At 31.3% G+C, this 26,042-nt stretch overlaps 1 protein-coding gene across 1 annotated transcript in view; it reads left to right on the forward strand.

Annotated features, from left to right (window-relative positions):
* The first annotated feature begins 4,048 nt into the window (after window positions 1-4,048).
* Window positions 4,049-26,042, forward strand: part of LOC134687439 (cubilin-like) — a 111,811-nt gene continuing 89,817 nt past the window's right edge. The window contains exons 1-2 of the mRNA XM_063547740.1: window positions 4,049-4,109; window positions 20,592-20,679. The gene's annotated coding sequence lies outside the window, so the exon portion shown is untranslated. The remainder of the gene's footprint in view (window positions 4,110-20,591; window positions 20,680-26,042) is intronic.

The raw sequence follows: 26,042 nt of genomic DNA on the forward strand, positions 1-26,042 counted from the left end.
GGTCCACAGCTATCATCTCTCAAAAGCTTTATGATGTATTGAGGTCCACAGCTATCATCTCCCAAAAGCTTTATGGTGTATTGAGGTCCACAGCTATGATCTCTTAAAAGCTTTATGATGTATTAAGGTCCACAGCTTTCATCTCCCAAAAGCTTTCTGAGGTATTGAGGCATTGAGGTCCACATCTATGATCTCTTCAAAGCCTTATGATGTATTGAGGGACACAACTATGATCTCCCAAAAGCTTTATGAGGTATTGAGGTCCACAGCTATGATCTCATAAAAGCTTTATGATGTATTGAGATCCACAGCTATGATCTCTTCAAAGCTTTATGATGTATTGGGAGACACAGCTATCATCTCCCAAAAGCTTTATGACGTATTGAGGTCCACAGCTATCATCTCTTAAAAGCTTTATGATGTATTGAGGTCCAGAGCTATGATTTCTAAAAAACTTTATGGGGGTGGGGGGCTTCATGATTTCTGGAGAATATTATTGTCTGCTTATCTTTATTTGTTCATCTAGTCTTGAATCCAGTTAAGGTTAAAGTTTGAGATAGTTTACTATGAAATAGTGGTCACAATTGTTAATTATAATGTGAAAGTTTTAAAATATATGCCAAATGAGGGTTTAGACCCAGATAACCCTTTTCAAAGAACAAGGCAAGTGATGGTGTAAAAACTTTTGTCAGATTTTCTTATTTATAGTAGTTATGTATCAATAACAGTATTGGTCTGCCACAGTAAAACATTAGTTAAATTTTATCAACGATATCTTACTACAGACTGGGAAAATTTGAATTGTTTTAGCATTATATAGAATGAAACATAGTTTTGATTTAAATTTCAAATTTCTGCATAATTTCCTGAAATTGTATCAATAAATCGTTGTTATTTTTCGTCCATTTATCAACGAATGCAATAATTAATACATGCACCAATATCAGAATTTACAGTTTTCTGTTTGGTCCATCAAATAGATTTAACATCTGATTACACCTGGCTAAATAAGGGGTGGATGAGTTCAATCAAAAATGAATTACTGTTTTGATTTATTTATTTTTCAAATTGCAATTTATGATAAGTTCCAGTAAGGAAGCTCATGAATAATAGATCTATCTTCAGAAGCATTGATTAAAATTTTGAAATTTTGAAATTATATTAAAAACATCCTGACATGCAAACCATCTTCTGATGTCTAAATGAATTAACATGATCTAAATTATTTTTCATTCCATTTTGGATTTGATTTTGAATTATTTCTTACTATGTCTACACAACTAAGTTTTCATAATAGATATGGAAAAAAATGATTCAGAAAAAACATTTTTTACCTTAGATTTCTAATTTCAAAATTGAATAATTAAACTCTCTAGAGTGATTATCAGAAGCCAGGTATACTCCCTTTGAAAAAAAAACACTTTTTGTACAAGGTTATATAATTCAAAGGATAAATTTTCCTTGATGTTTGATTTAAGCTTTAGCCTAGTCTGTATACAAACATATATATTTTTTTGGACTTTGGTTATCTCACAAATGATAATGAATCCACAGTAGATATATGAAACGCTTTGTAGATAAAACCTTTTGAAAACTAAGAATGTTCTTGCCTGCAAGGAATGTCACAGAAGGTGAGACATATGGATGCTGTTCATATTTTCTAGTTCATTGGTCAACTTTAAGTTTCTGTTAAAATAGCTTTGTACCTTAGATACTATAAGCAATAGCCAAGCTCTACTTTTTGTTTGTGATCATCTCTCTGTCGGAGTTCATCTTACCTTTAATGTGGCCTACTGATTAAGACTTAATACCAGGATGTACTAACATGAGCAACATGAGGGGTGTCACATGTGGAGCAGGGTCTGCTTACCCTTCTTGAGATCAACCCCAGTTTTGGTGGTGTTCGTGTTGCTTGGTCTTCAGTTTTCTTTGTTGTGTTTTGTGTACTGTACAACAAATGGAAGTTTTTAATGACCTTGACTGGCTATACAGCCCTTGCACGGTCGGTTGTGTACTGCTGTTTGTTCGTTTTCCTTTTTAAGCCATGGCATCGTCAGTTTATTTTCAACTTATGAGTTTGAATATCCCTTTGATATCTTCCGCCTCTCTTTAACTAATTTTGAAACAACCTTACATTTTTTTTACATAAATAAGGTCGTTAGTTTTCTCGTTTGAATTGTTTTACATTGTCTTATCGGGGCCTTTTATAGCTGACTATATGCGGTATGGGCTTTGCTCATTGTTGAAGGCCGTACGGTGACCTATGATTGTTAATGTTTGTGTCATTTTGGTCTTTAGTGGATAGTTGTCTCATTGGCAATCATACCACATCTTCTTTTTTATATTACAGAAATTATAAGCATTAGGTAAACTATATTTGGTGTAAAAAAAAACCAAACTTTTACTTATTATAAAAGCAGGCAAGATATTTCAGACATCTTGTGAACTATTGCATAAAATATACTGTGAACAATTACAGGTGACAAATACTTATATAGGTTTTTGTAATGGGAAATCACTTTTGATTTGTACGTATAAATTAGGCGTATAAAATGTTTCTGCATTTATGTGTAGACATCGTTAGACAAGAGATTTGTATTATGAATACAATAATATCTCTAGAGTCTATGGCAGATTCAATTATTAGTTAAAATAATTTATTTCTGTCTGGACTGTACATATCATATTTATATTAAATGCTCCTATAATTGTTTGTCACTATTAGTAATCTTTAATTTTGCTCAGTCTGGGCTGTACATAGCATATGTTTATATTGTTCGTATGATGACAATTGTATATATGATGTCCTCTTGTCCACCTATGTGTCTGAGGTTTATTCATTTAAAAAAAAAATCAACTTAATTTAACATCTTTATTGCATATTTGCTGTAACAATTTACTAAGTTTACAGCTTTAACTTAGTATCCCTCATGTTAGCTTACCTAATAGTTAAGGGAAGCACTATGAGGTTTATTAATAAAGTATTGTCTATTGTCTATTATTAGTTATCTTTAAAAAATGGTCAAGAAATTATGAGACAATATGTTTAAAATTGCTCTAAGGCTGGTAAGAAAGAATCTAAAATAATATGATACTAGCGTTTGAACAAACTTAAAAAGTGATAATTAAATTTGATTAATTGATTAAAAATAAAAGATATTAATTGATGATGAGAAGAAAATGCAGGAAAATGATTCAATAAAAAAGTGTAATACAATGTATCTATGATCTTTTGTAATTACAGTAAAATCAAATAAGAATGTTCAAGACTCTAAGTTCAAAAATAATTAAAACTATCATAAATTACCAACCATTCAATAAAGATATCAAAGTTTTTCACAAGTTAGTCAACTGTTTTATTATTTCTATGATGCGACAGCTGCCCCAGATTTTTCTCCTGGGTTTTACTTGATATTTACATTTTCTCCAATGATATAGTGTAACATGTGCTAATAAGATGTTTTCAAATTAGCATACATATATTGGTTCAATTAGACAATCTTGTATCTAATGTCAAAATGAGAAATAAGCAAATACTTATGATATATTGAGAAAAGATTTGTATCAGAATTGTATAGGTTGCTATCTGTTTTAGCAATCGACTGTAGATTGTAGTGAAGACGTTCCTCTATGATACACTTATACAATTATACTTCTGTGTTTAAGTAGGAAATAGAACGAATTCTGTGTTGATTTGTTTCTACGCCTGGACATTGTGGTGACATAATACAATCGGAGAATCTTCTGTCTCGTTTTCTAAGTTAAGAATTGGTTTGACTTAGGAGTAGTAAGAGGATTACAATAAAAGTGACTATCAATACTATTGATCTGATAGAGCTAAATGTCTACAAGACGTTCCTCATGTAGTGTATTACTATATTTCTTGGCGAGGAGAATGTTTTTAGTGTAAGAACAGAATTGTTTTTTAGGTCAGTGGTCCCATCTGCTGTCAAAAGGAATCAAGGACTATTGAATGTTGGAAGCATAGATCAGACCAATCATTAATCGGTGGGTTTTTAGTTAATGATCTCCTGTCACTGACGTTGATAAGACCTGAAGGATTAATACAATAAACACTCAATTGATCTGATTTCCTGAATGGGTGAAAGGTAAGTCACTTTTCAAATAGTTTCTATTCAATATTAAAAAAATGGAATTTTTATTTAATGATTATTTATTAAAATATTTGCTCATGTTATTTTTTTAAATGCATGACATAAAATCGATGTGTTTAATTGGGGCTGAAGAATGTATGTTTGTAGGAAAAATAGGCAAATAATGTCATCTATTTCTAAGGATCAATATTTATTTCCTTTTCAATAAATAATTTTTTGTTCAGTTTTAATTGATTTAAATAGGAATTTCTTATACCGATTATCAATCATATAATGCATGAAAATGAAAATTAATCGAAGTCTAATATTGAATCAAGGAGAAATTTGTTCAGAGTAAAGGTTGTTAGGTGTATGATGGGGAAAAAAATGTCTTTTTACATGAAATATATTCGAAACCAGAATCTTTTAAGACTGATAGTTTGGAATTATTGATTATTATAAGAAATGGAAGCATTCCTAAAGAATAGAATACATTCAAATATTTTGAATCAATTTCATTCAAATAATTTTAAGTCTGTGAAACCATTAAGAAGAATGTTGTGATTTGTGGTTTTTAAAATTAAATTATTTTCTCTTAAGTTTTACCATAAAACAACGGAGAGTGGGAAAGAAAATAAATGTTTTATTGAATTTTGAATTAAAACAACAAGTCTGTTTATTGTTCTGGCTAAGTGATCTATCAATATTGGCAGAAAATAGGTTTTCTTAAGAGAACAAAGCAAATCACATTTCTAATCAAACATTAGTTGTTATCAAGCAGCCATATAAAACGTTGCACTGGCTAGCATAGCACTTTGATACTTCAAGAGGAAGATATTACTTGTTAAATCAAAACTATAGTGATTAGTATTTGGTTTTGAAAAATTAGATATAAATGCTAGATATTTCCCAGATTTTATCAAAATGATGTATTTATAATAGTTTTAGAAAGAAAAAAAAGTCTGAAGATTTGATTTACAGGTTGTCCTCAGTAGCTAATTTTTGAATGGACAGTTACGTTTTAATTCACATTTTCTATTGTTAATATTCCCACAAAAAATATAAATATAAGAAGATGTTGTATGATTGCCAATGAGACAAGTGACACAATCATCCTCCAAAGTTCAAATGAAGTGTATGTAAGCAGTTATAACAAATTATATATGTAGTATATTATTATTTATAACAATATAGAAATTAAGGTTAATTTTATTGTATAGAGTTAATATAAGGTGAAAGGTCAAAGTAAAGTACTTTGCAAACTGTGAAAATCCATGTTTAAATTAATATGTTTCTTATTATAGAAGTTTAGAATTGGTTACATGTCAGTCAAATCAAAAAGGGCACTTTTGACTTAAAATGTAACCAGCTTTGCTTTCCTTTAGTAAGCTTTTTTTTAAGGCCCATCTACGATAGTAGAGGGGCATTATGTTTTCTGGTCTGTGCCTCCGTCTGTTTGTTCGTCTGTCCGTCTGTCCTGCTTCAGGTTAAAGTTTTTGTTCAAGGTAGTTTTCATTTGATGAATTTGAAGTCACATCAACTTGAAACTTAGTACACATATTCTCTATGATATGATCTTTCTTATTTTAATGCCAAATCAAAGTTTAGACCCCAATTTCATGGTCCACTAAACATAGAAAAAGATTGTAAGAAGATCAGTTAAAGTTTTGGTTAAAGTTTTTGGTCAAGTTAGTTTTTGATGAAGTTGAAGTCACATCTACTTGAAACTTAGTTCACATGTTCTCTATGATATCTTTCTAATTTTAATTCCAAATTTAAGTTTTGATCCATATTTCAAGGGCCACCAAATATGGAAAATGATAGTGCGAGTTGGGCATCCGTGTACTATGGACACATTCTTATTTATTGTAAAAAGGGGTAATTTTGGTCTAAAATTAAATAGCTTTAGCCTATATTTGGAAAGCATTTTTTTTCCATTTGATCATTAAAAGATGACTTTTGGCTAGATCTTAATACAGCTTGATATATATGATGAAATAGCTTAAGCCTCAATTTGTTAGCAGTTTTTTTTTGCATTACATCATAAGTTTAAGGATACTTAATGTTGTTAATTTTTCTCCATTTGTACAGTTCATTGACTCCAAGTCTCAGTTAAGCTTTGATTGAACAATGTCCGTTGAATGTATCGTTTCACAGAAATTGTCATGATAGAGACATTGTATCTAGACATTTACTTTAGATTGAACAATTTCTCTTTTCTCTGTCAATGGCATCATTTATAAGAACGATGATTTTGGATTATGTTGTTCCGTGAACCAAGAAAGTAATTACAGTATCTTCTGTAAGAGGAATGCCTTGAAGCGCTGGTGATCTGCTATTTCAATCGTTCATCGATTCAATCTTATCTACAGAATATTTTAGTTCAGCTTTCAGTTTGGATCTTTACATTTTTTTTTTAAATGAACTCAGTGCATAATTTTTTGGATGGTTTTAATGCATTTCTAATGAGAGAGATATTTATTTTGATTTTGTCTTTATCACAGTGAGATTTGAAGTCAGTTTTTTCTTGATGATATTTAGTTCTTTAACCCAACATGTTTCTCACATTTTCTACAAACTTTTAAAGACAGAAAACTTTGATTAATGATACTTATATTATTCCAACATTGTTTGCCTTTATAAAAATACAGTATACGCCAATGCATATAATTAACATCACCAGGCACTGTTAATTGTGTGTATTGGCATATACTATATTTTTATGCTTTCACATTTTCCCCCGCTGATACAAATATAAATTAATATGGCTTCTACTAACGAAAGCTCTATTTGTAGCTAATGTGTTTAGAAACCTCTTATGTCAGTACACCTTTCTTATATTGCCTATCTGATTGTTTGCTTTCATACCTGAAAACATGGTCACCTTATTTCAAACTAATTTAATTAATTTAGCCTTTCGTATAATACTTTGAAAAAGACATGTTGAATATTGAAGGAGTGCAAGCACTGAATGTAATTTCCTAGTGATATTGATGATTTGCTCTTGTCATACTAGATTATTTGAACTGATTTCTGGACAAAAAGTTTAAATGACAGATATTGTAAAACGACATTCTTCAAAAAAAAAATCTGTAATTTTTAGATTACTTGTACTGTAGTGCCATATTTTGGTAATGTTTTATTAAAATCTTTAAAAATATAGATACTATTGATTTATCTTGTAACTTCATACTGATGTAAACTTTACATCATGTATCACAATAGAAATTTGAAAGTAAACTCTTAACACTCAAAGTAAATTGTACTGGTAGACAGACAGTGCATGTAAGAGGTAAAACTTTAATCCCATCATGTATCAAAGGTAAAATGATAAAACGATTGCCTTTTAATTTTGGATTTAAAATTTCCCAAAACATAAATTTACAGGGTTCATCCTGGATCAGCCCCTGACACACCCCTTTTTAAAATATAATAAATGCAACAATATCAAATGCCATAAAAACCATTTCATCTGTGTAATTTATTTATAATTATAATACAAAATAATCCCCTCTTCCCTTTAAGCTTCAGATGGCTGCATTATTACAGTAAATACAAAAAATCATTGTTCATACTGCAGTGATCTGCCGTTTATTATACAGAGAAAATATGTTTAAAAATAGCAACAACAACATCATTTTCTTGTGGTTAATCATAAAGAAAATTGACAAGAAAAAATGCCTTGGTACACATCTGTCATCATAAGCTGTTTCCATACAATTATGTACAGGTAGTGGAGTTCATTCATTATACACAGTCGGTATCCTTTGCTCTGTTTTAAATAAATAATCACAACATGCACAATATTACATAATTCAATCACAGATTCCCAACATCTGAAGGATACACCTGTGACAGGTGGCGTTTTGTTTTCCAGTTTGGTACACACATGAATATTCTTATTTCCTGTAGCTGGCTTAGGTTTGCTGAATGTTACATATGTAAATGTTTATCAGATGGGTTTCAAATTAAGAATTCATTATGTTAACAATATAGTTCATGTTTGATTTGTCATCTTTTTCTTAATAAATATGTGGCAGTGGTGGATCCAGGTGGTGTGGGGATAACTGTTATTTGGACAGCTACCCTTACAAAAAAAGCAATACTGTAACTGTGTTATGTGAATGTCCATACTATATTCTTTAATATTCCATAGCCTAATGATCAGTATGCCAATACATTCTTCTTGCTGTGTTGACGACCCATTGGTGGTCTTTATCTGTTTAATGCTTTGGTCCAGTATATTCTTAATGGTTGTTGTTTATTTGTCATTCCACTTTGTAACCACAACATTCCTATTGAAAAAGCAAATTATCAACTAGACATTTGTTTGTATGTTTTTATCAAATTCTAAGAAATTCATGTACCTTCATATTGAAGAGTTGTTATAGTGTTATATATTGACTAGCTGTGTCTGTCCATCTGTTATTTCATTTTTTTTTGGTTTGTTTATTTTCTCATTCTTTCATCTGTCTATCAGAAATTCCTCAACTCCTCCTAAAACAGTGATATGATTTCACAGGTCAAACATGGATTTTGATATCTATTCTTACTCTTATTCAAATGGTTTTGGGGTGTTGATGTTTTACTCAAATTTTTGATTGACACAATTTCTCTAGTTAACCTACTTCTGTCTATAGCTTTTACTTTGGGTATAAAATCAACCCCATTGGTTGTTCATCCAATTGTGTAATAATCATGAATATATCTTGATGGATTTTTTCCTTTACAGTGAATAATAATTATATTATTTGATTATCTAAGTCTCTGGACAGTTTCTTATGTATGTTTATTTACATTTGATGTTCATTTTAGTATATGCAGTTTGGCTGAGAATTGTGATGGATAAAGGTTATTATTATATAAACTTAAGTTTACATCTATGTTATTTCTTTTGACGGAAGATAAATCAGTAAAAGCCTTAGTATGGTAAAATATGATTGATTTATAATTGATTGTTTGCTACAGCAAATACAGGTTAAAATACAGACCCTCCAAATGTAGTGAGAGAATTGCAATAAAAAGAAGTGGCATTCTTGAGAGGGGTTGGAGGGGTTCTGATCCCTAAATCCCAGGCTTAAAAACATGAACTCATGAGGTCCCGAATTTAAAGAAATCTAAAGCGTGAAATTCAAATAAAAAAGAATTCCGAAGGAATCAATCACGAAATTCCGAGCTTGAAAACACCTGATCCCTGAGTCCCTGACAAGTGTCTCCTCTACGTTCTCCTTATTTTTTCTGTCCTGTTTATCGGAAAGATTTCTGTAACATAAGGGGCTTGTTGATGTCTAAAAACAAGTATTGTTTTGCAACAAATGCTTGCTTTAAAGATTTGTTTTCCTTAAACTACTATTATCAGGGTTTTTTAATTGCAGAAAATGTTGTAGGCTAGTAAAATATTTTATCGGACCACAGATGAATTATCACGTTGTGATTGGTTAAACGCCGTCACGTGGTGACCCCCTATGAGAATGTATGGGGTTAGTAAGTTTCATATGGGGTTCATGACGCGTTAATGGCGACGTCATCTATTAATGTTGTTGTGTTTCATTGTTTATTTTTCAACAAAACGCCGCAGAAGAAGTCCATTGTCCGATAAATTCGTTATACGCTTAACTACTGACCCCCTACGGATCCATAGAGGGTGAATAAAATTCATAGGGGACTCGGCCTCTGGCCTCACCCCCATTGGATTTTACTAACCCTCTATGGATCTGGATGGGGTCAGTAGCGAACCATATAACTTATAGTAATAAGGTATAGGTATGTATTCACAGTCCCTTGAATATTATATTAATGTACAACATGGCCTTGAATATATTACCTTGGAATATGATTTCCCTCAATATGGACAACTATATCATATTTTATATTTATCCTGGTTTGCATTATTTATCATCAATGGGAAATGTTTGATAGAAATATGAGTCATCTCCTTTGATTTCATGGAATGGTAATATGTTATATGGATTATGTTATACACCTGATTTTCTTTGAAAAAAAAAAATATCCTCCAAGAAAATATGTTTGGTAATGATGAATATATTAAATTTTGAGCTCGTCCTGAATATGCATGAAATATTTGCCACTGGACGTTAAGCAACCAACAATCAATCAATAGATTTTGAGCTTGACATATTGTGCATTCATACTTGCTTATTGTTGAAGACCATAATGTTTTTTTAGCCTTTAGATGTTTTTCTTATTGTTGTTTTGTTAGGTTGCTGTTAAAGACTATATTCCACATCTCCTTTGATTAGGATCCTGCTAAATGGTGGGTTGCCTTATAGTGATCAGTCCGTTCGTTTGTCTGTCTGTAACAAATTCAGTGTCCGCTCTATATCTGGTGAACTGTTATGATTTCAAAGATTATACTTGACTCATATATTAAACAATACCAGAGGAAAGCACTATATATAAAAAAGAAGATGTGGTATGATTGCCAATGAGACAGCTATCCATAAAAGACCAAAATGACACAGACATTAACGACATTTACCAACTATAGGACAAACAATCTGTTAAGAAATGATACTTCACCTAAGGCTTAGACACTGTTTTTTATAAGTTCAGTTCAAATCTTTACAATATGCTCAAATAAATTCCTGGGAAAGTATTAATATATCTGTTTTAAAAGTTAAATGTATTTTAGGTAGAAGAAATGGACAAAATGTCTGATGGAAAATTTTAATGGCTTTTTACAGCATTAACATTTACAGTAAAAGCTATCAATCACATAATTTTATTGCTAGATTTATTTCTGTGAAAAACCTATTGTCTGTAAAGAATTTCTCTTTTATCTGGTCTACAGTATTTAGTAAGTTGGGTTACAATACTGGTAGCCATCAAGGGATTGGATAAGTGTTGATAAGTTCTCGACTGTGAAATTGATATTTTTTCCTGGTCATTCTACTTAAGATAGTTCTAAGGCTGTTAGACAAGGTTAATCGGCAGAAGAATTACATAGAAAACATACCCATTGATTGTCAACTCCCTGAAGACTAGGTCCAAATAGAGGTGATGAATCATTAAAATGTTTTCACTAGCAGTCATGTTCCGAATCCCAAAACAACAATCTATATGTTGTTCGCATGTTATTAAAATCTGTTCAAACATGTGTTTGACTACACACTGAAAAAATACATTTCTTTCCATATTGTATATTTTTAGTCTTATTTCTTGGTGAGTGTCATTTTATTTTTAGTTTCTTGGCTTATAATAGTGTGATTTTATGAATCATTGGTCAATGCTAAGTTGTGTGTGGTAAGGTATGATCTAAATCGATATTAGGAGCAAAAGGTCAACTATATGTAGTATATATATAATGAATGACTGTAAGTTATACATTTAAGTCCAGCAGAGTTCACCTGACTTTGACCTCATTTTCATGGTTCATTGGTTTATGTTAAGTTTTTGTGGTAAGATATGTTTCTAAGACACCATAAGTAAAAGGGTCATTATATTTGGTATGAAAATTCAATATATAGAGATTTGGTATGATTGCCACGACGACTACTATCCAGATTAAGCGTCCAAAGGATAAGGCTTTTCGGAAAAAGTAAAGAATACAATACAGCCTTCAACAATGAAAAAAACGCATTAATTTTAAATAATAAGATGTTGTATGAGACAACTGTTTTGCTTTTGTTACGGAGGTATGTACCAGCTTTAGGCTTGTCTTGAGATAGTCTGACGACTTTCTTTGATATTTATTTTGTGTGATTTTGTGGGGGAGTAACCCATTTAGTAGGCAGTGTATTAGTTTTCATTATGGGCATGACGTCTTTATTCTTCAGTACTTAGCCTTTAGAAACTTGCCTAACATTATCATTTACATAAGATGAATACAAAGATTAATTTTTTAATGCTGTTGTTCTATGAAACCTATATGATATTGTTGATGTTTTACAATGTTCAAAGAAAGATATTTCTTTTGTACAAACTATACCATGAGGTCCTCCTACTGACTTGTTTATCAGTATCTTTATCTATATCATATAGACTCAATAAGCACGAAAGAATATCTAATATAAGCAAAATGTTTAAAGCTGATTGTACACTACGAATTCGATTTGAATTAATAATTATAGAATAAGGAATTCTGCTTTATCATTAATACCAGCTATTTATAGCTTTCAGTCTCCTTATTTTAAGCTGTTGTCGTACATGTGCTTTGATAAACTTTCGCAATATTGACCTCTTTTATCAGTTTTTGCCATCATTTTGGGTCTTTTATCTGCTGTCCATTGTCTTTAGACTTTTTTTTTTTAAAATACTCTGAAATTGCTGAATGGATTGAAACAAAAGTGTGTCTGCCTCTTCAATAAGATTTCTACTTTGAAGGTTATGATTTTTGTTCAGATTGATCAGCCATGTTAATATTTTGAAAAACTATAGCAATTAGTGAAATACAAACCAGGGTAATCATCACAAGCTGTATTAACCGTCAATTTCAGAAAATTTCAGAAAACTGTAGAGCTTTTTTGGAGTTATTGCCCCTGAAATGTTAATTTTTTACAGTTCTTGACTGTTGTTTAAAAAACTCAGCTAGGATAAAAGTACCAAACTAAAAAAAAATCAACATGGCAAGTTCTGTGAACCATGAAAAGATCTGAAAATCAGTTCAGGAGTTAATGCCTCTTGAAATTTTGAATGGTGTATTTTCTCATAATTTTATAGGTACCATTTTATTGTATCTGCATTATAATTCAATTGGCTTAGGGTTGAAATCAAACTTGATAAGGTTTTGTGTATTTTTTGGCAGAAATTGCTTTTTTTTCAATCTTAATATGGATTGATGGTAATGTATTTGTGGTAGAAAAAAAGTTAAACTGATTTTCCACCATTCTGCTCCAGGGTCGTTTTTCAAACTAACAAATGAGATTTTGAGTGATTTTAATCATTAAGTCCTGAAATTCATTTCATCAAAAGCTCTCCAAGGCATGATCCCATGAAAAATACAATTTTTAGTATGACTTTTATTTATTTTGTATTTTTTGGCTTTGATCTTTTCGTTGATATAATTTGAGGCACTTAGGGGAAATAGCAGTCTCATGAAAGAAAATCACAATTTGAAAAAAATGTCAATGTTTATTACAATATTATGACAAATTTGATAAAAAATGATACAAAACGTTTGGTTTATAAACATATTTTAGATCGATATTAAATTTTTGAAAATTTCTAATATTTCCGAGGATCCTGGCGTTACCTTGGCTAGATCGTAATGTCAAATCCATTCATCATTCATCTTGTTAGTTTCATTTGGCCTGTCCGTTATTAATCTTACTCATGATCTAACTGTCCGTGATACGTTAATTTAGAATGTCCAGTTAATTAAATAAAAACCAGTATTGAACCTATAGGTTCCTTTCATCAGACTGCCAAAATTGGATTATGAACGACTTTGCTTTCATAACCACGTTTATTTTATGTGGTCAATTTTGTCCAGTTACATCAATAAGGTCCTGATATGAAGTCCTTAGGTCTATAATTAGGTTTGAGATTATTTGACTGGAAGATATCATAATAGATTTTAAGCATAAAGGTTATTAGGAATTAACAAGAGGACTGGATGTTTTTGGGACCAGTAAAGTAATTTGGTGTGGACTCACTAGATAATTAAGGGAAGGATTGGGATTTAGTTCTGTATTTTTTTAAATTAAGAAAGTTTTTACCAAGAATAGATGTTATCGCTAGGATACTTATCTAATATGGGTAAATGTACATTTACAATTCAAATTCTTACTGCATTATTTGTATCCAGCATTTCCATTAATCCCATTTAGTTAGAAACACATCTATAATACTAAAATTACGAAGTCCAATTTGTCAGCCGTCATCACGTAAAAACGACGAATCAAAGAATTCAACTTTATATATAACTAATATAGTACAAAGGTATAGATTAAAAATTACACCACTCCGGGACCTTTTGTTTTCCACGTTATTAATATTGCCAATAATTAAGAAGTTCCGGGTCGAGTCCGATACCGATACCAATAGTATAATTTACCTGGTACCTATTTCCTTATCTGTACGTTCCGCATCTGACATGCGCACCACCAAACGGTGTATTCAGGATTAATATGCTATATACACAGGTCATAATCACAGGGTAACGTTGACACTACTAAATTGTCAAATTGTTACCTATTGTAGTGTTTTAATCAGTAAGACTTTCTAAGATAACAATACGAATACTAAAAATCTATACTGAAAATAAGGCGCATAGGTACAGTTTTCAATTTGTTAGCGGGCATTACCTAAAACAGCATATCAAAGAATTCAACTTTATTTATAACTTATAAACGACAATGCTGTTGATTAAAAAATAATCCATTCCAGGACCTTTTGTTTTCCAAATAATTAATATTACCAATAATTGATAAGTTCCAGTTCGACGGTTTCAAGCAGAAAGATTTGAAAGCAGAGAAAACTGTGTATCTTATAATCGGTATGACTTTATCAGATGACAAAACTAATACTAAAAGAAGGCTTGCGCATAGTTATATACTTTAATTCAGTCACGGACCCGCGATATCATGGGTGTGTTCTAGTAAATATTAAAATGTAGACAAATATCAATAACTATAGATAACCATGACCTACATTCCATGTTGCAATGATTTAGTTTGAAATTTTTAATTTGGTATAAAGTTTTAAATTAATGATGCAGTAAGATGTACATCTATATGATATTAGGCACTACACACATATTTGGCTAGTCAAGAGTGCTCTTAAGACTTAAAAAGTTTGTTAGGTTTTTTTAAAAATAGGGAACATACTTTATATAATTATCAATGGATATCATAGAGTACATATTGGTCAACTGTAGTTGACCTTGCTGAAAGGGGTAAACTCTTCTTTTTATTAGCTCACCTGGCCCAAAGGGCCAAGTGAGCTTTTCTCATCACTTGGCGTCCGTCGTCTGTCATCGTCCTGCGTCAGTTGTCCGGCATCCGTCGTCCGTAAACTTTTACAAAATCTTCTCCTCTGAAACTACTGGGCCAAATTAAACCAAACTTAGCCACAATCATCATTGGGGTATCTAGTTTAAAAATTGTGTCCGATGACCGGGCATATCAACCAAGATGGCCGCCACGGCTAAAAATAGAACATAGGGGTAAAATGCAGTTTTTGGCCTATAACTCAAAAACCAAAGCATATAGAGCAAATCGGACATAAAAGTGTTTATCAGATCAAGATCTATCTGCCCTGCAATTTTCAGATGAATCAGACAACTCGTTGTTAGGTTGCTGCCCCTGAATTGGTAATTTTAAGGAAATTTTGCTTTTTTTGGTCATTATCTTGAATATTATTATAGATAGAGATAAACTGTAAACAGCAAAAATGTTCAGCAAAGTAAGATCTACAATTAAGTCAACATGACCAAAATGGTCAATTGACCCCATAAGGAGTTATTGCCCTTGTTAGTCAATTTTTAGCCATTTTTCGTAAATCTTAGTAATCTTTTTGAAAAATCTTCTCCTCTGAAACTACTGGGAAAAATTAAACCAAACTTGGCCACAATCATCATTGGGGTAGTTAGTTTATAAATTGTGTCCAATGACTTGGCATACCAACCAAGATGGCCACCACGGCTAAAAATAGAACATAGGAGTAAAATGCAGTTTTTGGCTTATAACTAAAAAATCAAAACATTTAGAGTGAATTTGACATGTGTAAAATTGCTGATCAGGTCAAGATCTATCTGCCCTGAAATTTTCAGATGAATCGGACAACCTTTTCTTAGGTTACTGCCTCTGAATTAGTAATTTTAAGGAAACTTTGCTGTTTATGGTTATTATCTTGAATACTATTATAGATAGAGATAAACTGTAAACAGCAATAATGTACAGCAAAGTAATACCTAAAATAAGTGAACATGACCAAAATGGTCAATTGACCCCCTAGGGAGTTAATGCCCTTTTTAGTCAATTTTTAACAATTTCATAAAATTTGTAAAATTTCACTAACATTTTCCACTCAATCTATATGGCCAAGTTCATTATAGATAGATATAATTGTAAGCAGCAAGAATGTTATGAAAAGTAAGATCTACAAACACATCCCCATCACCAAAACACAATTTTGTCATAAATCCATCTATGTCCTTTGTTAAATATTCACATAGACCAAGGTGAGCGACACAGGCTCTTTGGAGCCTCTAGTTGTTAAAAAACAGCTCTCCTCATTGATAATTTTGATATTTGTTTAGGTATACAATGTACTTGAAATATATTTCAGTTTTGTTTTAAATTAGCCAAATTGGTTTCCTTATGAAGGTGGTATTAAGCTGTCTATGTGATAATTTTCTAATAAAAAAAATCTTAAATTTTGTATCTGTGATGCCAAACAAAATAATTACAAAAGGAGGAGAGAAAACTCCTCATGCTGTTTTATAAACTAATACCAGGCTAATTTAATGAAATGTAGATTCTTTTAGCGGAAATGCATTTCAAAAGTAACGTTTTCATATATAACTTTCTCCACAAATAACCCCTTCTCGTAACCACTAGTCAAAAATAGCCAAATTTTACATTAATTCTTACACTGTTACAAGGTAAAGCTATTGAAACTCATTAATAAAATCTAATAGAATCGACAAAATACATATTGGTGTTCCAATTAAATTAATTCTCTTGTTTTGTTGATTAAATGGAGAAAATTAATATTAGTAGCTCAATGCAAATCAGATGGAATAAACATGTTTTAAATTAATAGTTAACAACGACCGATACCTCTTAGTTTTTCTGCTGATGATTTATATAATTGTTCTTTATTGGAACAATTATCTATTAAACAGGAAGAATATGAAAACAGAAATAAGACGATATTGAAAATTCTGATGAAATTGATTGCTATTGATCATTTTATATACGAACAGCTGACAAAAATACAGACATTGATGAATTCTATCTGTTTGTAAGAGTGTTTGAAAGCACTTGAGATAATTGTGAAAAGAAAGATTGTAAAGGTTCACTATTGTTTACTACTAATTACCATTGCACGTTGTTACAGTAATTACTATATTTATATTTGATGTTGATGAAAATCGTTACAAATACTAATTTATCCAATACTATATGATCTTCACTATTGTACAATTTTTCACCATTATTCAGCAAGCCAATATGTGAATAGGTGGTAAAATGTGGTATTTTTTCTCTCAGTTATTTCCAACTAACTAGCATTGCTTGTCTTCACAGTAGAATGTTGGTCAGTTTTATATCAGTTCATTGAACATTTGGCAGGGTTTATAGAAATAGGAAGATGTGGTTTGAGTTCCAATGAGACAACTCCCCATCCAAGTCACAATGTGTAAAAAGTTAACAATTATAGATCAAAGTATGACCTTCAACACAGAGCCTTGGGCTAACACGGCAAGCTATAAGTGGTAAAATAATGTCCAGCATCAAACAAATCAAAAAAGAAATTTAACGGTCTATTCTATATAAAAACATGAATCGAGAAACACTCACAATCAACATCAACAAATGATAACCACTGAACAACTGGCCTGGACCAATGACAGGTGCAACAAAACCCAACAGACCTAAACGTTCAAACAGATGCTAACCCTCACCCAATCCAAATCAGCAGTGTAACACCACAGCACAGACACTAGAACTAGTTTGTTTTTGTGATCTCAACTCTCTCTCTTTAATATACTCTGCAACTGGAGTAACAATATGTATAGGTATATATAATAAATGTAAATTAAATATTGGTGAAAAAAAGTTCTGAAATCTAAAATAAATGTGAAATAAATATTAAAACAATTTAATCAATAAATTATGCCTTATAAAGAATGCTTACAGTTTGTTTACTGACTATTTAAAAAAAATATTCAAGATAACAGATTACAAAAACACAAAACAATTTACAAATTATACCTAATAAAGAATCCCTACAGATATATTTACCGACTATTAAAAAAACATAATCAACAAATTAATGTACCAATTTGTCACTGTTAGTCTTTGTTAATAACTGTCTGTTGTCCTATTAACATTGCTGCCTCAGTGATCCCATGGTAGAATGTTTGCATTGAGAACCAGAGGTCTTGGGTTGGAACTCTGCCAGGTCAAACCAAAAACTTTTAAATTGGTATTTGCTGCTTCTATGTAAAGCCCCCAGCATTAAGGAGTAGGGAAAAGAAAGGTTGTCTCAGTGTGAGAATAATGTGTCTGGGTAAGTTTATAGGTCTAATCCTGCAGACTTGCCTAGTGAACTAGCACATTAAAAATCAGATTGATCATGGTGGTCTAGTATATTAAAACAGTGTGAACATTTATTTTATATTAAAATGTACTCTGCCTGACTATGCGATTGATTTGCCCTGGACATTAAACAGCTAGCCCACCATCATCATTTTCTTATAAAAATTTGGTAGTTTCTTCAGATCTTTGGGTGACATATGATATAGAAGTTAACATCAGTAGGTCACTGTTAGACTAAAGACAGACTTGACCAATAGTTATATTTTAAAGTTTCATTGTGTATTTGGTTTGCATAGGCGGATCCAGGGCCCCCCCCTTTTTGTGGGAAAAATTTGATTGATTAAATAGTGAATCACTGACGCATGACTGGAGAGGCCCCTCCCCCTTTAGGTCAGTCAGAGGGCTCCCCTTATGAAAAGTTCTGGATCAGCCACTGGGTTGTTGTCTTGTTGTCATATTTTATACCAATATAAATATACCCTGTCACAATATTTCATGTTCAATTTGTTGCCTGTATCCTAATTATATTGTAATAATACAGTTATATATAACATAGCTGCACCCTGTTGACTAGACTCTCTCTGTCAGTCTTCATTAAAGTGCCGTTATATAGACTGGTATTGTGATAATGAGCCATGATGTAAAGATACGTTATTATGCTGGAGAAAAATCACATTTCTAAAATTAGATACTGTAGTTTGTTTGTGAAAAATTTGTCATTGTTTCGAGAGTATAATGCAATGTCATGTGATTTTATTTAAAATACTGTGAATTTGAAATTTTTGCATTGCATTTGTAATTTGCAGTTGTTTAAAAATGAACAATTTTTTTTTTGTTTGTTGATAATTGCAATTTCAGGAAATATTTAATATACAAATGATGCTACCTGTATCAGTATTAAGAATGAAATTCTTGTTTTTGCTTATCCCATCCACTCGCTCCCATTAAAACTAATGGTTTCTGCCATTCACAAAAAACATAGAATCTGGATTTCCTGAGAGCTAGGGATATAGTATCTATTTGTATCACACCACAGAAATATAGTTTACAGAAATCTGGATTTTTTTCATGTAATTTAATGTTTTCCACCTGCACATGAAGTTTTAACTAGTCATGAATTTCTCTATTTATAATATTAACTATCACTTTCATGATTTAGGGAACATTTTTAATTGGGATATCAATGAATGTGACATTATGGCCTTTTCTTTGCTTAGAAACTTCAATTTGTTTTTGGAGTACTTGATGTACTGTACCCCCTAATTTTTTTGCTTTACTTAAATTTTATTCTCTGTGTGTTTTTTCTGAACATTGTTTGTCTTTGGGTTTTTTGCATCATAGACTATTCAGTGGCAGATTCAGAACTTTTCATAAGGGGGGGGGGGGGCTCTGACTGACCTAAAGGGGGGGATTCAGTCATGCTTCAGTGATTTCCTATATAATAAAACAAAACCCTGGATCCGCCTATGCTATTAGTTTTTATTCTCTGGGTATATTTCTTGTTTTAATTTTGTTGTGAAAATCACATGCATGTAAGTTAAAACTAACATCACTATTTAAACCCATGTATTTATTTATAGTTCTCTGAATGTAAGCTGTATTTGATGGTTAACCAGTTATTTTTCCAAGAGCTCTTGTTATAATTAGTAGAGTGACTTATTTTAGCCAGAGGGGAGCAATTAAAGTCTCTTAGGAGCCTCTAGTTTGTATTCAGATTTTGATTAAACCTTGAAACTCCATGGAATTGCAAATAGGCACTGTGTTTGCTCTGGGATGTTACAAATCAATATAATTACATACATTCTTTTAATTCCAGATTACAGTCTATGGTGCATGTTGTGCTTTTGTATTTTTATTCATTTGCTTTTAATGCTCCAGTTATTCTTATGCTTCAGTGTTACGAAAGTTGTCCTTATAGCATTGTATAGTGTTGATTATCAATATTAAGAGTAGAATAATACAACACAAACATCAAGTATAAAAAAAACTAGTATTTTAAAGTGTAACAACAGCTGGTAGTCACTTGAAGTTTATAGCTTTGTTAAAGAAAGTTGTTTATTGATCAGTATTGAAATATGTTCTCATTGCCTGGTGAGAAACTCTCAATCAAGTTTGGCCTTCGTGTTTAACCATAGTTTGCCTAGTTATACAATGACTGAATTTCCGAAGCTTATCTACAGTTTCTTCGTTTTAATTTCACTTAATTAACTTGATAAAATTAATGAAGGAAATGATAAAGTCGTAAAATATTTGATTTTGATTTGTGTTTTAGAAGTGATCCTATGGATATGGTATGAGATCTAACCTTAAGGATGTAAAACAGACAATGGGAGATATTCCTGGATGTTTTTACTTTTACTGTAAGTTCTCTTTTACATTTATAACTTCCTATTAGATGCCATGCTATCTATGTTTAATTTGTTAAAAACCTTAATTACTTGTTTACATGAATATTCATGAATGTTTGATATTTCCACCTTCATATACTGAACAACCTAAAAAATGCACCATTATCATAATTGTGTAAAGAAATGACTGGATTTGTTAAAAGAATTACACGAAGTTGTTTGCCATTAAGGAATTTTAGTTCAAGATTTATTTATAAGAAGTTTTCCAATACATGAATACTGAAAAAAAGTTTTTTTAACCTGTCAATGAATATTCTAGTACTGCTATGAAATTGAAATTTTCTACGTGAGTTAAATTGACATAGACTTTGAGCAAATAAAATTATATGTAAAGTACAAAAAAGGAGGCACTCTTTCATTGATGCACTTTTTAGATAAAGAAGTGTTTTTGATAAGCTTGAGCGATAAGAGAATGCATAAAGAGTTAAAGACAGATCGAATTGTACTTTTAGATCAACTAAAAAAACTCAGAAGTATACCTCTATGAATGATAAAGATATAAAAATTTTGTATTAACTGTTGTTATTAAAGATCTGTATTATTTCCAAAAAGATTTAAGATATATCAAATCAATATTAATTTATCCTTTAAAAGAATAATTATGGTGAACAATGATATAAAAATGACAAGTAATTTGAAGTTTTTCAAGTCTTTTTGACTGAAATTGAGGTTTTTGTTTCCAATTCTTATTTGCTTAGGGCACTGCTATTGCAAACAACTAGTAATTGAATTTGCTAAAACTCCTGTTGCCTTAAATTAGAAAAATTCAAGTAATGTCATATCTATCAAGAAAAACAGTGTCAGAACTTTGAAAAATAGATTTATTTCCAAAATGAAGGTGACATTCTGGCGCTAAAAAGAACCCGAATTGTAGACAGATTTGTCTGACTGCAGTCATATACTTCAATGAAATGAAATTTGTCTACGTTTTTTTGAAAATCATGTTATTTTTAATTCTTTTTTTCAACTTTGAACATTGGATACTAACACCATCATAGGACAAAAGACTTTAAAGACAGTGTAATTGAATTTTACTATACAATTTACCAAAACACTTTCTCTCCAGAGGCAAATTTAACTAAAGTAAAAGTCTTTTAAGATATAATTATAAAACATAAATTTAGGCTTGTGATTGGATTATAGTCGTTACTGGATTTCCTCTGTGGTAGATTATCTCTTTTAGACTGAAGCCAGACCATAATTCTGATCGTAAAATCAGCATCAATTTGTTCCTTGTCTTATGCAGACCTTTAGTGTCTCTACAACAGTAACCATACAAGGAAATTACAAAGGACAAGATAAGCTCTTTATGATATATGTAATTAAATTTTCAGTAGATTTATGCTCCTCCTTTGGCTTTGACATAATAAAAATAAAAGCTAAAGTGATATTTATGTCCCCTGGATTAATTGGATCCTGTCTATTCAACCTGTTTATAGATTTCAATAGGATGGTCCTGTGGTATTGGAAAATTATCAGTGATCAATTTCATAAAAAATCTTACCAGAAAAATTACTTGTGAGTTACAAACATTTCAGTATAATGACCAATTTTAGTATAAATATTATTTGCTACAATCAGCCTTTTTTTTTTAATGCAGACTTCTTGAAACATGTAATATAATGTAATAAATAAGGATAAGATGATATTTATTGTATGATTTATATTGCTACAGAAATATTATATATGATTATATACTTCTGAGGTCTGAATAAATTATTAGCTAATTATTGGAGGGTTTGGCGCCAGCAAACATGTTTAATCAGCTGCCTCTTTCTATTTGTGCTTGTCCTAAGTAAGGAGCCTGTAATTCAGTGGTTGTCATTGTATATCATATTTGTTTGCTTGTTTATTATTTGCATTGTTTCATTGGCAAGAAAACCAAATCTTCTTTATTCTATATAATCTATGAACTTTTGATTCCCTGGCATATGTATTTAAAACTATCTTTATATTTCCTTATTTTATGGCAGTTAGAAAGAGTATAAGTTAAAACATTATCATAGCAAAACATATGAGATGGCAAGTTGAACTCAAGCTCTCAGTGTTCTTGTCTGGTTTTTATCTCACCTGTGACAATAGTCCATTTTGAGGCCTCATTGTCTGTTTATTTCACCTGTGACAACAGTCCATATTGAGGCCACATTGTCTGTTTATCTCACTTGTGACAATAGTCCATTTTGAGGCCTCTTTGTCTTTTATCTCACCTGTAACAATAGTGCATTTTGAGGCCATGTTGTCTGTTTATCTCACCTGTGACAATAGTCCATTTTGAGGCCACTTTGTCTGTTTATCTCACCTGTGACAATAGTCCATTTTGTGGCCACTTTGTCAGTTTATCTCACCTGTGACAATAGTCCATTTTGAGGCCACATTGTCTGTTTATCTCACCTGTGACAATAGTCCATTGTGAGGCCACTTTATCTGTTTATCTCACCTGTGCCAATAGTCCATTTTGAGGCCACTTTGTCAGTTTATCTCACCTGTGACAGTAGTCCATTTTGAGGCACTTTGTCTTTTTATCTCACCTGTGACAATAGTCCATTTTGAGGCCACTTTGTCAAAGTAACAGCAGCTTTGATAGACTGAATTTGAGCTAAATGATTGTTGAAAGAAGATCTTTTGTACTATATATGTATTGGCTATCAATCTTGGTCATTTAATGGTCAATGTACCTATTGATTTTCAGGTCACTGCGTCTAATGTCAAGGTCACCGTATAAAGAGGGATACTGAAATTGATTTCTGAACTATGTTAAACTTTCACCGAACTTGCTTGAAAAATGCCATGGATAGGAAATCCTATTGTTTCAGTAAGTCATAGGTGAAGGTTACAGTGTCAATGACTGAAAACTTTGGTAAAAGTCTCATTTTAGGAAATTGCCTGTTGAGATTAAGATTTTTTTTTAGTTTTTGTTTAATGATGCTGGTGAAAAAGATTCTCATTGATTTTGAGGTCATTAGGTCAAAGGTGAAGATCACAACAGCAATTGATAGACTAAAAAGTAGGCAAAAGGTTTGATTCCTTTAGAATTTGATTATAAAGACAGCTTTACTGAATTTTCTGGTCTAAAGGTAAAAAGTCATAGTCTTACCAATGTTTTTGTGAATCATATGACTTCAGTCATTTGAGTTCATTTGTCCAAGATCAAGTTCACAGTTCACAGCATCATACAAGAGTATGAAAATTGGGAAAAAATAATGTTTTGAAATGTAAAATATTTTGTCTGTTTCTTTTACTCATGCAATTCATAAAATATTTCAACTAGGCTAATGCACCCATTGTGCTTCTGAAATTTGAATTATTAAACAGCTACAGACATGTACATGTACTTTCAAGTTCACTTGTATCAACATTTAAATATCAGTTCAAAAAGAATCTGTTTGACAAAGTACTTCAAGTGAATATTATAAAGGTAGAAAATGAATTGTTAGTTTATTAAATCTTCACAATTATATGCAATCTTTATGGTCAGAATATGCAAATTTTAACTGTAACAGTTGTGATTTGTAAAAACAGAAAACTAATATGTACTGTGTTCACTTGAAGCAGCTGTAGGCTAACAATTGAAGGGTAGGGAGAAGAATATTTTATTTTTTTTGTTAAATGTCTTGATTTACTGAATCATCCTTTTGTTAACTAGAATATAAGTTACATCATTTATATGCAGGGTTTTTTCAATACTGTAGTGTAAATATTCTCTATCAAATGTGTCTTCGTATTATTTTTTCTTAAGAATATACTCCTTGGTGAAATTTATTTTTGTATATAGATATAACCAACATGAAGACAAAATTATAGTGGCCAAGTCACTGGTCCAAGTAGTTACTACTGAAATCACTAGCCAGTCAACACTGAGATTGTGAGTTTTAATCCCTCTCGTGCAGGTGCACTCTACTCCAATCTTAATTGACCATGAGACAACTATTCACAAAAGACCAAATTGACACAGACATTAATAACTATAGGTCACCGTACGGCTTTCAACAATGAGCAAAGCCCATACTGCATAGTCAGCTATAAAAGGCCCTGATAAGACAATGTAAAACAATTCAAATGGGAAAACTAACGGCCTTATTTATGTAAAAGAAATGATCGAAAAACAAATATGTAACACATAAACAAACTACAACCACTGAATTACAGGCTCCTGTCTTGGAACAGGTGCATACACAAATAATGTGGCAGGGTTAAACATGTTAGCGGGATCCCAACCCTCCCCTAACCTGGGACAGTGGTATATCAGAACAACATAAGAATGAAAAAACTCAAAAACACTTTTTATGAAAGAAGTTTATAAGGTTATTATTTTTCTCGTTTGTATTGATTTCCATTTGTAATTTTCTGGGCTTTTTATAGCAGACTATGCATTATTGGCTTTGCTAATTGTTGAAGGTCTTACAGTGACCTTAAGGTGTTAATTTCTGTGTCATTTTTTTCTTTTGTGAAGAGTTATCTAATTGGCAATCATACAACATCTTCTTTTTTATATGAAAATAAATCAGAAATACAAATACACATTTCATAGAGGTTTATGTTTCCTTTAAACTTTGGCATCTATTTATAAAATATTGAACAAATAAGATAATACTATTGCAGGAAGCTTTGTACATCTGAATTGTCCTGGGGTAAATTTTTCTCTAATAAATTTCCAATTAGAAATTCAGACATATTCCTCATTCTGACATAACCCATACAGCAACAAACACAAGTAGCTGGAATCCTTATTTAATTCTGAGCTTGTCAAATTTAATTCTCACCAGACTTGCCATGGATTAATCTTGGCATGCCTGAAACCATTGACGATGTCAACACTGAGAAATGACAAATCGTTGATTTATAAACAGGTTTTATTGGCTCTCTTCATTGATTTCAGTTTACATGATAAATTACTAATTGGCAGATTACATTAAGAAAGTGCCGAGAAGAGATAAGGAAATATTTAACTTCCAACTTCACTGTCATCATTTATTTTTTCTAAAATAAAAGAAATTACAGAATTGCCGAGTCCAATTTTATTGGAATCATAGTTTTCTTTTTCAAAAGTTTTGCTAGAACAATTGAAGTTATCTCCCCTTTTCTTCACTTGCAGCACAAGAGGTTAAAGTTGATATATTATGAAAAATCTTATGACCAGAACATTTTGGTTTCATTTTGTCTTAAAAAAGCTGGTCTATTACACATATTTTCTTGCAAATTAATTGTTGTTTAAGTCAATCTTAAAGAGAAACAAACCAATTAGCTGTTTTTAGGCCTGGATGTATTCAACTTTTAAAAGGACACAGACAGCCTTCAACATTAGGTGAAATGTTAAT

This window comes from Mytilus trossulus, chromosome 10 (assembly GCF_036588685.1).
Source record: "Mytilus trossulus isolate FHL-02 chromosome 10, PNRI_Mtr1.1.1.hap1, whole genome shotgun sequence".
NCBI lineage: Eukaryota > Metazoa > Mollusca > Bivalvia > Mytilida > Mytilidae > Mytilus > Mytilus trossulus.